The sequence below is a fragment of the Adiantum capillus-veneris genome, chromosome 15 (assembly GCF_014529385.1).
Source record: "Adiantum capillus-veneris isolate H3 chromosome 15, ASM1452938v2, whole genome shotgun sequence".
In the NCBI taxonomy this organism is placed as follows: Eukaryota; Viridiplantae; Streptophyta; class Polypodiopsida; order Polypodiales; family Pteridaceae; genus Adiantum; species Adiantum capillus-veneris.
The window spans coordinates 42,078,842-42,092,901 of NC_140945.1; positions in this window are offsets into that span (position 1 = coordinate 42,078,842).

Consider the following 14,060-nt stretch of genomic DNA (forward strand, 5'->3'; position numbering starts at 1 on the left):
AATGGGATAGTTTTCAATATGACAATGTGTGCCCTTCCATGGGATCTGGGTTCTCTCTCTCTCTCTCTCTCTCTCTCTCTCTCTCTCTCTCTCAAAAAAAAAAAAAAGAGGGCTTGAACCTTGTAGAATACATGAGAAAATTACAAGGCCCAAAGGCATCACATAACCCCATAGGCATCATAGTAAAAGTTGGAACTTGCTATGAAAAAGGCCCAAAAATATAGCAATAACAAGAAACCATAGGGGAAAACATACGAGTGATGCAGAGTTTAAAAACATGGGTGAAACATCTAGGAGTAAGGACAAAGGAGTGAAGGATGATCGTAAAAAAGAGCTAAAGCAGAAACACGCCACTCGGACTTTGCCACGAAGAAGCCAAAAACACCACCAAAGGGTCGCCAATATTCAACATTGGATCTCCATGGCCAAAGGAGCACACCAACAAAATAGGCATCACCATGGCATAGCTACTCTGCATCAAAACTCCGAGAGAGAGAGAGACAACCTTAAGCCATCCTAGGTAGCAAACAACAAAGTTATGACAGTCTTCGATCTACAAAAGCATCAGCATAGAGTAGGACAAAGCCAAAGACAAACAAGAGAAGAAGCAAACACATGTAAGAAACCACATAGATTAGATAAACGCACGCTCACACACCCACTTACAAGCAAACACATAGAACACACTCACCCCATGCACAACAAACCCCACACATAAGAAAATACACAGACACCCCATAAAGGCAAGCATACAAAAATAAACAAAAACAAAGACATCAATTATCACACTTACACAAAAAAAGAAAGACAAGGGGAAGCTGAAAGGGAGGTGGTAATGCGTGTGCTAGTCTCCACCCAACCGTGCTATCTTATAGCCTCCCCCTAGCATACACATTGTCCGGCCGTGCCGGTGGCCTTACCCATAGGACCCATGTCCTTACATTACCCCTCCCTTGGACGAAAACGAACGTAGGAAAATGTTTCTTAAGTGTGGAGACATTCTCCCATGTAGAACCTTCTTCAGGTCTATCTAGCCATTTTACCAACACATGTCGTCTGACATGATGTCTGGTGCGAAGCTCGTGAGAATCCAAAATCTTTTCGGGCTCATGAGGAATGCTTGGCCGTGCGATAAGGTCAACCAACACACCTGTGTCAATGACATTATCATTCTGTCCTAGTTGTTTTCGTAGACGGCTAACATGAAAAACAGGATGAACTCGTGAATGCTCTGGGAGAGCTGACTTATAGGCCACTTGACCTATACGTTTGAGAATGGTAAACGGTCCACAATAGCGTGGTGAAAGTTTAACAACTTTTCCCGTCTTTAGACTTTTTGAATGCTCTGAAACTTTGAGGAAAACCTTGTCTCCTTCTTCGAAAGTAGCAAGACGACGATGCTCATCTGCGTACTTCTTATATCGATCTTGAGCTTGCTTAACATTTTGTCGAGCAACTCAAAGCATGTCAAAATGGTCTTGGAGAAAATCCTTCGCTTGTTGTATCTTCTCCTTAGCCAACCCCATCGTAACGGGTGATCTAGGTTGAAATCCATATAAAAGCATAAATGGAACGTAAACCCTGTAGTCACGTGCTTTGAACTATTATAAGCAAATTCCAATATAGGTAAGTAGTCTTCCCAATTGGTTTGCTTCTTGCTAACATACACTCGTAGCATATCCTCTAGCACTTGATTAACTCTTTTTGTTTGACCATCCGTTTTTGGATGATCAGCCGTACTTACATTAAGTTTAGTTATCGAACTTTCGATCTCTGTCACTAATGATACTAGCTGGAAGACCGTAGAGTTTATATATATGTTCTACAAATAGGCGTGCTAATTTCGGTGTCTTGACCGTAGTCTTAGTGGGAATGAATCGAGCCATCTTTGTGAGACAGTCTACAATCACCCAAATGGCATCATGGCCACGATTTGTAGTAGGTAGTCCTACTACAAAATCCATAGAGATACTCTCCCACTTACCTTGTGGAATCTCTAAAGGATGTAAAAGGCCACCTACCTTGAGGCGCTCTGCCTTATTAACTTGGCACTGTTGGCAGTTTAGTACGTACTCTTGAACATCATGATGTAAGCCCAGCCAATAAAATTACCGTCGAACTAAGGCATACGTCTTATGAATACCTGGATGACCAGCACTTGGACTATCGTGACACTCAAATAAGATTTGTTGCCTAGTGTCTGAGTCCTTTGGCACACATACTCTACCTTTCTGGAGTAAGTAGCCATCATCAATGGAAAAATTCTTCCATCGCTTAAGCTCTTCCTGAGTAGGGGTGGAGCTCTGTGTGTTGGATTTTTTATCTGCGCGTGCAGAGACATGTTGATCTAGTTGTTCAGAGACATGTGAGTGTGAGGAGTCCCTTTTTAAAACTGCACTCCACACTTTAGCATATGATTGATCTTGTGCACACTTGCCATGTAATGACTCTAAAAATCCACTCTGTATTTCTGTGAAAGCAAGTGAATTAATCTGAGGCATCCGACTTAGTGCATCCGCTAATACATTATATCGCCCCTTGTGATATCGTAGCTTACAATCATAGTCTTGAAGGATTTCGGTCCATCTAGCTTTACGGCCCTTCAAGTCCGTTTGAGTAGTAAAACCTTCAAGTCTGTTTGAGTAGTAAACCATTTGATACTCTCATGGTCAAAAACTACTTCAAACTCGACACCATATAAATAGTGTTGCCACTTTCATAAAGCGTGAATTATGGCATAGAGCTCTCTCTCATAGACAGAATAATTCTATTGAGCTCTATCTAAATTTTTACTTTCAAAGGTGATAGGTCTTCCCTTTTGGAGAAGTACCGCACCAATGGCTTTATCACTAGCATCAGTCTCTACCACAAACGGCTTAAGTGGGTCGACGAGTGCTAGGATGGGAGCAGTGGCTATAGCTACCTTGAGCTGTTCGAAACTGTGTTTTTGGGCTTCTTCCCAAGAAAAGGTCTTACCTTTTGCTTTAAGTTGATCCGTCATAGGAACAGTGATTTTGGCATAGTCACGGATATACTGACGATAAAATCCAGCCATGCGTAAAAATATTTGAAGCTCCTCAACAGTGTTGGGATGTGGCCATCGAAGAATGGCAGTGACCTTGCCAGTGTCCATCTTGATGCCATAATAAGAGATCACATGACCGAGGTAATGTATCTCTGTTTTAAAGAAATTGCACTTGCTTTGCTTAGCATATAGCGCGTGAGCTTATAGCTGTTCAAACACTAATCGTAAGTGTTCTATGTGTTCATCTTCAATCTTATTGTACATGAGAATGTCATCAAGGAAAACCACGACAAATTTGGACGTAAGACACTATCCATGAGTGTCATAAATGTAGCTGGAGCATTGGTTAGACCAAAAGGCATAACCAAAAATTCAAAATGCCCGAACCGTGTTCTAAAGGCAGTTTTGGAGATATCTTGTAGTAGGATACGCACTTGGTGGTATCTTGAATGAAGATCTATCTTTGTATAGTATCTTGCCCCGTGGAGTTGATCAAACAACTCATCCACTCGAGGTAGAGGATACTTGTTCTTGATGGTTATTGTTGGAATTAGGGTTGTAGAGAAACGCACACAGCTTGGAGAAGACGAAGGAAGCTCAAGGCACACAACAGAGAGTGTATTACTTAGTGTGCAATGAAAAGATAGATAGCCCTAGAGTGATGGGCGTATATACAATGCATGGGGGAAAAAACCTCCTAAAGAGGGAAAAATGCCCCGGCGGTCCTAGTGTGTTCACACACATCACTACCACATGTATATGGTAACAAATCCCCCCTGGAGTGATGCGGTGAACGAGAGCTGGCACATGAGTAAAGGGAAGTGCCATGCCCTGAGGACATGATCAATCCACAAAGGGGAGTAAGCCCAAAGCTTTGCGGAAAGCTTCAAGCTTCTCACGAGACAATGCCTTTGTGAAAAGATCTGCAAGGTTGTCCTATGTTGGCACATAAGCCAAGATGATCTCTCCTACTGAGAGCCTCTCCCTGACATAGTGGTAATGCACCTCAATGTGCTTTGTGAGAGCATGAAAAAGTGGGTTCCTCGCAATTGTCAATGCGCTCTGACTGTTAGTGGAGATAATGTTGGCAGTGTCCTGTCCAACACCCAAATCAGCCATAAGGCGTCTAAGCCATACACACTCAACCGTAGCTGTGAAGACTGCCCTGTACTCAGCCTTACAACTTGAAGTGGCCACAATAGGTTGCTTCTTGCTCAACCATGATATACATGAACTGCCAAGCATGAAACAAAAACCACTTGTGGACACTCGCGTGTCAAAACAACCAACCCAATCTGAGTCCGAAAAAGCATGTAAGTCTGGCGGCAATGATCCCCTTGGGATAAAACAAGCCAAGATGTAAAGTGCCACTAAGGTAGCGAAAAATCCTCTTGATAGCCTGCCAATGCTTAGATCATGGGCTATGCATAAATCTGCTGACATGTGAGACTGCAAACTAAATATGCGGCCTCGTGTTGCATACATAAATGAGGCAACCAACAGCAGCTTGGTAAAGAGTGACATCAGCAGGATCGCCAGCATCATGTAGACTCAACTTCAAACCTGTTTCCATGGGAGTGGCAATAGGTTTGCAATCCTCAAGTCCAAACTTACATAGCAATGTCTCTATGTAACTTTTCTGACATAGAGCAATACCACCATCACACTGCTTAAACTGTATACCCAAGTAATGATGCAACAACCCCACATCTTTCATCTTGAAAGTAGCAATCAAATCAGCCTTAAATTCAGCAATATGTCTCTCATTTGGTCCAGTGATCAGCAAATCATCGACATAAAGAACCACAATGAGAAGTACATCACCCTCAAGCTTTACATACAATGTGCTTTCTGTTGGACTGTTACGAAAGCCTCGTTTAACCAAATGAGTGTCAGCTTTCTCATAACAAGCACGAGGAGATTGCTTCAACCCATACAAAGCCTTCTTACATCTACATACTTTGTCCTCTTGTCCTTTTATGAAAAAACCGCGAGGCTGCATTACATAAACTTCCTCAAATATGTCACCATTCAAGAAAGCAGTAACAATGTCTGATTGATGTACATCCCAACCAAAATGAGCTGCCAATGCACATAGAAAACGCACAGTAGTCATACGACAAGTGGGGGCAAAAGTCTCTTCATAATCTATGCCTTTTTGTTGTGCATAACCCTTTGCGACAAGTGGAGCCTTATGGCGATCGATCTCACCATCCGGCTTGCGTTTCAACTTGTAAATCCACTTTGTACCAATGGCCTTTTTGCCAGGAGGCAAATCACATAAAGTCCATGTATCATTTTCTATAAGTGCATCATATTTTGATTGCATGGCAGCCATCCAATTTTCTGAATTCTGTGCTTCATCAAAAGACAGAGGCTCCTCAATATCATGTAAGCTAGACACAACCAAAGCATAGCAATCTGATGCAGAAGATGCATGACGAGAGCCATGCATCCTATTTACTATCACGCAAAGTGTGCACCAGCCATTTGGGCATACCTCTAGCCTGCTCATTTTCAACCCTTTGCTCATCAAGTACATCATGTACATCTGCATCAGTAATAGGCTGATTTGTAACATTTTTAGAAACCCCCATAGGCTGTACATTTGCCTCATTGGAACTTACATTCGTATTTCCACCACTGAAAAGAGGCAACAAAGTGTCATAAATGTCTTGTGAGCTTACATTACTGTCTCTAGTACATGACAGCAAGGGCTGAACAGAATCTTCCACAAACACTACATCCCATGAAACCAGAATACGTTTTGTTTGCGGATGATACAACCTGTAACCTTTGCTTTCAGCACTATAACCAACCAAAATACATTTGACAGCCTTATCATCCAATTTTCTGCGTTGTGTTTGTGGCACCAAAGCATATGCCAAATAGCCAAAAACATGCATGTGCTCAATAGAAGGCTTTTCTATCATGCCATGCTTCATATGGAGTAATAGGCTGCAAAGATTTTGTAGGACACCTGTTAAGTACATAAGTGGTACACATGATGGCCTCAAGCCAAAAAGAATGCGGCAAAGCTTGACTTTTGACCATACATCGTGCCATTTTTGTCAGTGACCTGTTTTTCCTCTCAACAACACCATTTTGCTGAGGTGTATAAGGCACTGTACATTGGTGTTTTATCCCACGGCTAGCCGGAAATGCATTAAATTCATGAAACATATACTCCCCCCCTCGATCGGAACGAAGGGTGCCCATAGTACATTTCGAGACATTTCAGCCATAGCCAGAAATTGTTTGAAGTACATAAAAACTTCGGACTTCGCTTTAAGCGGAAATACCCATGCATGCCTGGAGTAATCATCAATGAAAGTCACAAAGTACAGGTAATTGCCCAAGGACGGAGTTTGCATGGGCCCACAAACATCACTATGCACAAGCTGCAACCTGCATGTGGCCCGAACTGAACCATCCTTTGGAAACTTAGAATGCTGCATCTTACCCAAAATACAGCCTTCACAAACATGTTTGATAGGTGCTTCAAGAGGCTGCAAAAAAGCAACCATATCAGATTTTTGCAAACGCAGCAAAGTGGCAAAATTCAGATGACCAAAATGTGCATGCCAAAGTTTTGCATCTGAAATAGCCCTTGAATCTGCAACATCATTTGCAAAATTTTGTCTACACTTGTCATACAAAGTGAGCTTATACAGCCCACGGCACAAAAGGCCAGATGCAACAATTTCATCACCAAAATTGAGATCATGAACTGTACATCTGTCATCCATAAATTTGACTACAAGTCCAAGTCTAGCAAGTGCAGATACAGACAAGAGATTCTTCTTGATCCCAGGTACATAAAGTGCATCAACAAGTGTGAAGGAACTACCATTTGCAGCAGTAAGCACAATCTTTCCAACTCCGTGAACCGGATAAGAGGCATTGTTGGCACAAGTGACTGAATTCTCATGAGGGACAGGCTTGAGAGAGGTAAACAATTCACGATGTGATGTAATGTGCTTTGTAGCACCACTGTCAAAATACCACACATGTGAATCTGCAGCAACTGACAAGCATGCATCATGGACAACACGATTGTAAGTGCACTCTGCGCTAAAAGCCCATTTTACATCAACATCAACATTACAGTCTCCTTTCATGGAAGACTCAACAATGGCTGCATTTGTAGTGGAACCAGCATTTGCAGTGGAACCACCCTCTTTCTTCTTAGCCTCTTTGGCCTTCAACTTAGGACACGACTTGATCAAGTGATCATTAGATTTACAATAGTGGCAACTCGCCTTCTTTTTGCCCTTGTCACCAGAATTGCCTGACGAAGTGCTGCCAGCAGAAGCATTAGGAACAGAAGTTTTGCCGCTCGCAGCAGAACCATAAGAAGTGGCTGCATTGCTGTTACCACCCTTTCTTTGAGAAGCAATAAAAGCCTGTTCAACTGCACGCTGTCTAGTCCTGTTTTTTTTGGAAAGTGACTCTTGCAACAACAATGTGCATAATGCATCAAACTTGACAACTTCAGGATTTCCTTGGGTCATCAGTCTCCAAGTACTAGCAAAAGTCTGGTAGGAATCTGGTAAGGCATCAAAAACAGTCTGCACAAGGGAACTGTCTGAAATGACTTCTCCTGCAGAAATAAGTTGCTCATTGATATCCTTGACACTAGCAAGGAAAGTGTCCATATCATCTTCCTCATGCATAATCTTCGACTCCAACTCTTTACGCAGCAAAGCAATTTTACGACTTGCATAAAGACCATCCAAAATATCCCAAGCCTGTTTTGCAGATTTGTTGAACGGATGTGAGGAACAATGGTGCGCTTCACAAACAACGCAATCAATGCATGAGCCTGCACATCCTTAACATCCCAACCAGCTTGTTCTGCATAGGCAAAACAACTCTAACAACAGCAATCCTTGCAGCAAGACCTGCAACATCCTCAACATCGCCTACATCCTTAGAATCAGGACGTACATCAATGCCCTGCACAATATTCCAAATGCCCTTTGACACAAGAACGTGTTGCATCATATAAGCCCACATAGGGTAATTGTCCCCATCCAACCTGTCCTCAGCAACAAACATCTTGAACACATCTGTGTTGTTGTTGTCAGCCATGGTAAATGTTGCACCTGATGTGAAAACTACTCAAAAATAGGAGAAACGGAGCAGGAACAACACGTGCTATATAGCACAAACCGTAGAAGACTATAAGGCACCTGTTATGCAGAAAATGGCACTGACAGAAATTTTGCACAAAATGATGAAATTACCTGTGCAGACCTGTCTGTAGTGGAAACGGAGGCCGAAATGAGCCCGAATCAGAAATTTGAGCAGACTAAGCTCTACGAGATCGTCCGAAATATTTTTTGACCTGCAAACACTCGCCAAAGCTCACTGAAATCGGAGAAAGTGAGCAGGCGTGTACTGGAGCAGCTTGCGACTAAGCCCGAGAGGACGCAACCTGCTCTGATATCAATTGTTGGAATTAGGGTTGCAGAGAAACGCACACAGCTTGGAGAAGACGGAAGCTCAAGGCACACAACAAAGAGTGTATTACTTAGTGTGCAATGAAAAGATAGATAGCCCTAGAGTGATGGGCGTATATACAATGCACGGGGAAAAAAACCTCCTAAAGAGGGAAAAAATGTCCCGGCGGTCCTAGTGTGTTCACACACATCACTACCACATGTATATGGTAACAGTTATTGCATGTAATCTGCAATAATCTACGCACATGCGCATAGTACCATCTTTCTTTTTTACCAATAGAATTGGTGATGCCCAAGGCAAAGTGCTAGGTCTAATGAAACCACGGGCAAGGTAGTCAGCCAATTGACTCTCAACCTCCTTGGCTACTTTATCACTCATACGATAAGGTGGTTTACTCACCGGTTTAGTGCTTGGCAAGACATCTATGCCATGTTGCACATCACGTGTAGGGGGTAAACCCAGTGGTAAATCACTTGAGAACACATCACTATACTCCGTGAGTAAGTGAGTTAGCTTTTGCCGTGCAAAAGGAGAAAGTAAACTAGAGTTATGTTGGGATGGAGAATCTTGTATTTCCTGTAATGTTTGTTTTACAACAGTTGCACGTTGCTCTATAGAATTAAAATTGAGAGCACTTTGCTCGTTAGATTTGTTAACACTTGGTTTATCAGTAGAATTCATTCCACTTTGCATACCATTAAAATTCATTGCACTTTTCATACCATTAGAATTCATTGCACTTTGCATACCATTACTAGAATTCACCACACTTTGCTCTCGAGAATTCACAAGACTTGGAGACAAGCAGTAACACAAAAAGACTTCATCTATTAAATCAGCTTTCTGCAAAATAGAAAGCTCGACTGTACATATTAGAGGTGCAAATGGTATCAAACATCTGCTCCACCACATACTTGTGAGAGCAGGGAGTCTGTCTAAGCTTCAATTTCTTGACTAGCTTATAGTTCAAAAAGTTATGAGTTGCACCATCATCCACTAAAATACGAACACATTTTCCGTTAATAGTGCCATGCATGCGAATCAAATCATGGGGGCCAAAGGTGGGTTGCCACATTGAAGCATGCACACAACACTTGTGCTTTTTTTCCATATGAAGAACCTCTACAACACAATATTTAGGAGATGAATCTAATGTGAGGCGTTGCACCGTGTGCATGGCCTCTTCTTTGCCTTACAAAAGAGGACAATCTTTCTTGTTATGTTGGTCCGAAAGACATCTAAAACACAAATTGTGTTTCTTTGCACACTCAAAATTAGCAGTGTTGAGAGACCCACGTGGAGTATCTCGTGATTTCTTAGGCTGCTTAGGCTCTTGTGGGCGTGGAGAGGTAGATTGTCTCTTATTTCTCTTGGAACGTGTGGGAGATCTACCTCGCGATTGGCTCTTAGCCACATTGCTCTTAGCAAAAACTGTCTTAGTGTAGGGAACATTTCCTTTCCTCTCTTCATCATCATCATATCTTTGGGCATGACTGATGGCTTCTTCCAAAGTTTTTGGATGTTGAGTCTTGACATGAAGACGATAGTCTTTGTCAAGGCCCCTATTAAAATCCCGTATCTTTTGGAATTCATCTAGACCTTCTAGTTTTAATATGATTTTCCGATACTTTGTAAGGTACTGTGTGAGAGAGAGGCCAGACATATGGCATGCATCCCATGCTAACCAATTCTTATCTTCTTCATCGGAGTCCAAAAACTCTTTGGAGAAAGAATCTTGAAACGCAGACCAAGACGGAGGACGAGCATCTATTGGAAATGTTATCCACCACTTATAGGCTTTGCCTTTAAGAGATAGTGTAGGTGGAATATCCTCACTGGCCATGGTAAACACACACTAATGCAAAGAGAGAGAAAAAAAAAACGACAACTTGTACCTTAAGAAATTGAAGTCTTTGTGTTTTGTATGCTCCGAGATTTGCGTTGCATGCGAACAAAAGGAAGGGTGAAGCTACTTCCTTGAAATTTGAAGCTTTCCCTTTCCTTCTAGTTTTCCTTTCAACACAAGTAGGCTATATTTCCTGGTTATACACAACAAGGGTCAATGGCTTGATGGTAAAGTGTTGGCCTCTTACCCTCATGGGGTGGGTTCAACCCTCCTTCATGCAAGGGTTAAGCGGGCCTTCCTACGCGTGCAGCCAACGGAAGCCTTCAGAGCCTCGGTGCTGTCGAGTTGTCGGTCGAGTTTGCCTTGGTCGCCAGTTGTGGAGGGCGTAGATAGGTCAACTGTCGCTGTTTGTCCACGCGCTGCGCACAAGAAAGCATCCATGTCTTCTTTTGCTGCACAGCGAAGACGTCACTGTCTGCGGAACGTGGGAGAGAAGCAAAGCGTCGCACGCGCATGCAACCCGCTTTTAAAAAATAGCTCGGATATCGGTGAAAGGGCGGTGGTAATGTGTGTGCTAGTCTCCACCCAACCGTGCTATCTTATAGCCTCCCCCTAGCGTACACACTGTCTAGCCGTGCCGGTGGCCTTGCCTATAGGACCCATGTCCTTATAGAAGCAACAACAAGAGATCTTGAAGTGAAAGGGAATTGGAGGGAGGGAGGAAGAGCAGGAGAGGACTATCGAATTTCTCCATGAGGGCAAGGCCGTAAAAAGCATGTCAACGTGCAACAGTGTACAACCCACAAGGAGGGGACAATTCCTTTGCACACCATGAGGGAGATACATACGCACACAAACACACATACACACACACACATAGAGAGAGGCAGAGAGATGAAAATGAATCAAATTTTTAAGGGTATTATACACATACATGCACGCATACTACATACACACACACACAAACACACACACACACACACACACACACACACACACACACACACACACACACAGAGAGAGAGAGAGAGAGAGAGAGAGAGAGAGAGAGAGCAAAGAGAATTAAAAAATTTGGGGGGAGAGAGAAAGAGAGAGCTAACAATAAAATGTAATGTTATGGTGATGTGCTCAAAAGAGTACATCCATGTGACCATAGAAAGGATTAAATTTAAGAGAGAGTTAAATGTGAGTGAGATAAGATAAAAAATAGGGGGGAGAGAGAGTCCTAGGAGTCCACAAGGTTATAACCATGTATGGCCATTGAGAAAAAAACCACAAAGAAAGAGAAAGAGAGAGAGAGAGAGATAAATTAAAATAAACTGTTATATGAACTTTCCAAAAATTAGGGCTAAACTGCCTATGAGAGCAGACTTTATAAGTTCACTTAGGCTGTTCGAATCTTCGCACAATTCCATCTAAAACTTATACATATATATTATCCAAAAATCTTTTATAGCCTTACAATAACAAGTGCTCCATGTGGTTGTACGATACACTTTGCATGGCATAGTCTAATATATGCCAAACATCTACTAACAAAATATGACCTAGAGAGGGTTTCCAAATATCTCGGGCTTGATGTAAATGCCTAGAGCAATCCCAGTACCAAAGAGGACTTGCACATCTATTGTATGGGACTTGAACTCAATATATTTATCAAGAGGATACTCGAATGTCCAAGGTAGCAATATAATCTACTACAATTTGGTGCCTTGAACTTAAGTGACGGAGTAATTCAAGAAACCCAAGATGGGATTTTTGTCTTCTCCCTAATAAGGAAGAGGTTTTGAGCGTCCTATCTATGGAAGTATTGAACGATATATCTAATGCTAGGGCTCCAAATCCAACTATGCTATTCAAGTGACAATTAACATAACCAATCTGCCACACATACACACTCACTTGGACATGAGAATATATGGTTGTCACTCTCATATGAATAGTTTCAAAAGATCCCAAGGATGTAAGTGCCATGACGCTAGCATTTATTCTATTAGTCACGAATAACTCTAACGAGTTTTGAAATGAAGGCATGATACTCAAGAGGGCATTTGAATAATCAACATCTTATTCTTAACAATAAGATACCATCCTTGGGTGTTCTATACATCATGCCACTTGGGGTTGAACTTAAAATCCTAAAACAATCCAACAAATCTAAAAGTTGTATTAGGTTTGATAATTTTGACCTCATGAAGAGAGTTTCAATCTCACGAGGAGATGATGTTAGCATCATAGTAGATATAAGAGCATATCTATTTTATGAGTCTTGAACTCAACCTATTCTAAACTGTTTTGATTGTGGAACATGTCCAAAAGGGACAAGGCCTGGGCTGTTTTTCATATGATGCGAAGTGAGAGCATCTCTCCAGATGCAATTACATATGCATTACAATTTAAAATAAACCACAGTTTGATCACCAAAATGTGACCACATGGATAGAGAAACACATACAACCAAGATAGATTTCAAAAAGAGTTAGATAGAGATAATAACATGTGTGATTGAAAGATCCAATGTTGCTTTTGAACTCTACAAATTTTAAATACAGATACAGAGAGAGAGAGAGAGAGAGAGAGAGAGAGAGAGAGAGAGAGAGAGAGAGAGAGAGAGAGAGAGAGAGAGAGGGAGAGGGAGAGAGAGCTAGAAATCTATAATGCTTTCAGCACTTATCTAAAGAGACATATTGTAAAGTCAAGTTTTGTGGACAAAATCCTTACATTGTCTCTTATTTTTTTCTATTAGGAACTTTATGGCACCTAGGGTATCTGCTGAATGTTTTGGTCATGGATTGGAAGCAATGGAGATAGTATTGGATCATATAATGATTCACTACTCTCCAGAAAAGAAAGCTGACTTCAAAGCATTGTTCGAGGTTTCATTCAGGGTGTTACTATAGAAGAAGCTTGGAGAACCTACGATCGCACTTCCATGACTCAAGATGGGGTACCCTTTCACCAGGTGTTTGTCAGAATCCAGAATGATTCCAATCAATGGTTTTGCAACGTACGTCTTTTGCAAATTCAAGTAAAGTTGGGATACTCAGATGCCCTCTACCTTGATTCTGAGTTAGTTTGTTGTTATATCTCTGAAGCTTATAGCAAAATTAATGCTTTAAGGAGCATTGTAGGACCTCAAAAGAAAGAGAATCATAAAGAGCTTGCTTTCAAGCTTCCCAGCACTAAACGCTCTTTTTCCATTTTCAAATATAGATGGGGTTGATCATGTATTCAACAAAATTTTTATCTACTACTAACAAAACTGATTGATGAGTATTTTGGTTTGTTTTCCACTTCTCATGCAATCCTTTGTTATTTCTAACATCTAGATAGAGATTATGTATTTTTTTGTTTCAAAAAAAGCAAGCACTTAAAAAGTGAATATTCTAGGAGGGTTATTTTTTAATTTACAAGCATTCAAACCTTTCTCTTCGGTTGTCACATTTCTATTTGCAACCACTGTAGTTTTTTGTGTACAGTAAAATGGAGATTAGTCATGCCATTTCTCTCGCTATTGCAACCAATGTCTTGATATCTTCTCGAATAGCTGCAAGTGCATCATCTAATGAAGAGGAGATAATGTCATCTCTTCCTATTCGCAATGTGCGTGCGGCAAAGAGAGTAGCTCAAGATGTCGGGAGGAATAGTGCATCAGCTAATGAAGAGGAGATGCCATCATCTCTTCCTATTCACAACGTGTGTACGAAAAAGAGAACAACT